The sequence below is a fragment of the Poecilia reticulata genome, linkage group LG14 (genome assembly GCF_000633615.1).
Source record: "Poecilia reticulata strain Guanapo linkage group LG14, Guppy_female_1.0+MT, whole genome shotgun sequence".
NCBI classification, from domain to species: domain Eukaryota; kingdom Metazoa; phylum Chordata; class Actinopteri; order Cyprinodontiformes; family Poeciliidae; genus Poecilia; species Poecilia reticulata.
Genome location: NC_024344.1, coordinates 4,601,074 through 4,604,060, shown reverse-complemented (window position 1 = coordinate 4,604,060; position 2,987 = coordinate 4,601,074). Strand labels below are relative to the sequence as shown.

Here is a 2,987-nt window from a genome sequence, read left to right as displayed (position 1 = left end):
CTCTCTCTCTCTCTCTCTCGCTTTCGTTTTCTCAGTACAGCAAATGCCTGTGAGGACATCACCTGAAATATTTAGCACATCTCTCCCTGAATCTACACTCAGCATCACAAGCATCTCTACGTTAGCAGCAATCCAAGCAGTGTTGTGTTGTTCACTGGCWCTGTGCATTTTTAATTATCACTGGATTGTTGCTATAAAAGCAGATAGTTGTGTAAAACCAGGATTCATATTATGCTGGTTCTGAATGGTGCTGGAGAMACTCTGYAACACATCATTTTGCTTTCATAGTACATTTTTTTCAAATATGTCTTTGAAAGAGATGGAGTAAAAATAATTTTAAACATTTTGTCACATAACTACAACATATGTCAGTGTATTTTGGATGATTTTAGATAATCAAGCTTTTAAACCAGTACAAAGCAGTGCACCTTTCAAAGTGGAATGAAAATGATACCAGACTTTCAAACCTTTACAAATAAAAATCTAAAAGGTTTGCAGGTCATGGTAACTCTGGAGGAGCTACCTAAAGTGCACAATTCAGGTGTAGGAAACTGTTGACAGCATTCCTACTGTGGTTTTATCCACCCTACAAATGTGGCTTTTAAAGGCTTCCACATGCATGTGAAGTACTGGAATTATGCAGCCTACATTTGGGCAACAGTGCCAATGATAGTTGGAGTTTGTGGTTTGCCTCTGTGTCTTAGGCATTGTGTCCCTGGACAAGACACTTCAACCAGACTGCCCCTTGGTAGTTGTGGCTACAATCCAGTAGCTTGCCACCATCAGGGTCTGAATACATTTTTGAATGGGTGAATTCAAGGAATGTAGTGAAGTGCTTCAGGTCTTAACAAGGTCCAGAGGACCCCAAGCAGAGATAAATGGCCTCTACAAGTGCAGGATATTAACCATTTGTCTTCAGTAAATAACTACAAAGACCGTCAAATGACTGAAAGCTCCTGGATGGAAATTGCATCGTTGTTATCCGTGTAGGAAGCTGCCTGCAGGAAAGCGCTGTACTCTCTCTRTGACTGTTTTGTCAAAGTAAAATAGAAGATCCAGGGAGGAAGTGGGAACCTCAGCAGGTAGGGGTGTGATATATACTGAAGTGTGAAATGTCCCTCAGGTGGTCTGACTGTTTGTATGAAAAGTTTGTGCAAAACCACGTGACTGTGGGTTGAGTGTTCATCTTCAGATGAAGTATGTGGGAGAAAGAAAGAAAAAAGTCCCTCTGATCAGATGAGACCAAACTACAACATACAAAGCACTACATGTGGAGGAAACTAACACTACACATCACCCTTCTGTGAAACATGGTGGCATCATGCTGTGGGAATGCCTTTCTTCAGCGGCAGCAGGGAAGCTGATCAAAGTTGAGGGAGATGGAGAGAGCTAAATGCAAGAATATGCAAGAGGAAAACCTGTAAGACCAAAAAACTTGAGCTGGGGTACTGAGCTTCCTGCAGTGCTCCATACAGGCAGAGCTACAATGGAACGGTTTAGATCAAAGCATATTCATGTGTAGGAAGGGCCAGGTCCTGACCTAAATTCGCTTTGAAAATTTTTGCAACACTTAAAAATGCATGTTAACAAACTCTATTCATCCAGTGTGACTGAGCTTGAGCGATTTTGCAAAGAAAAATATTCTAAACTTTTAAACTCTATATTTCTAAAGCTGATACCTCAAGRGAGTTACAACTGAAACTGCTGCTAAAGGTGTTTCTGCAAAGTATCGACTCAGTGGGGAAAAACACAAGGACACACCACACAGCAGATTTTCAGTTTTTAAACATTTTGCGAACCATGTATCAATGTCCACCTGCAACACATTTATACGCTAGTTTGTGTAGTTCTACAGCACAAAATACCAATGCAGGAAAACTTTTCACTGTGTTTCCCCTTTTCTTTTTCCTGCCACATCTGTTTTGCCTCTGCTACCATATTAAAATGTTCATGTTAGTTCAGGATGTGGCTCCAGAGACGTGATTTTAATTGATCCTTTCATGCCAGCTCTAATTCTCACTTAAAGACACCTTAGATATGTCGAAGCTGTCAAATAAGCCCCAGGACAGAGAAGAAATTCAAAATAACAGATTTCACACATGAGGCATTTTCAGGCTGCATATTCCAGTGAGAGTGACTGCATCCATTGCTGAAATGTAAACAATAATCTGAGGCTTTTGTCTCAGCTGGAGACAGTTACTGAACAAAAAAATAATTGGTTGGTTTTTGACTCACGCACCATTGCAGCTGAAAGTATGTGTGTTCATCTTTTAAACCAAAGAACACACACATTTAATTTTTATAACTTAATACTTTGCATTGAGGTGTTTATTGGAGTAATGATGCCCATGCTGAGCTGCACGCTGTTGTTTTTTTCCCCATATGTCATGCAAGAGATTTTTCTGATATGAACATAACTCTCATAAAATCCCACAGTGGTACCTGAATGCAACACAACTAAATTAAAAATAATTATACTAGGGTTGTTGTTTTTTTTATGTCGCTAGAAAACACTCTATGCTGAATGTCACTTCTGCTTCTCCAAGTTCTGAAACCAAATGACTCAATTAGAGGAAAACTAAAACTAAAAAAATAAAGGTCAGCTCTAAATAATTGTAATTTGCATGTATAACATTGCACTTAAAGTCATAGTCATTCAATCTGAAAAGAAACAAGACAATAAAGTACAGCGGACTCCACCTATTGGAGATTCAGTATTTGCAGAATCCCATACGCTGATTGTAGCATAAAACCAAATTATCTGCAGGGAAATGGTCGACTGCGACAGACTGAATACCTGTCCAGGTGACCCCACCTTTTGCCCAAAACGTTCGCTGGAGATGGGCACCAGCACCCCTCCAGACCCCGCTAGGGACAACGGTGTACAGAAAGTGGATGGATGGATGGATGGATGGATGGATGGATGGATGGATGGATGGATGGATGGATGGATGGATGGATGGATGGATGGATGGATGGATGGATGG

General features: G+C 40.4%; 1 protein-coding gene across 1 annotated transcript in view; it reads right to left on the bottom strand.

Moving 5' to 3' along the window:
• Positions 1-2,987, bottom strand: part of rtn4rl1a (reticulon 4 receptor-like 1a) — a 104,855-nt gene that overhangs the window by 36,115 nt on the left and 65,753 nt on the right. The gene's annotated exons all lie outside the window — the stretch shown is intronic.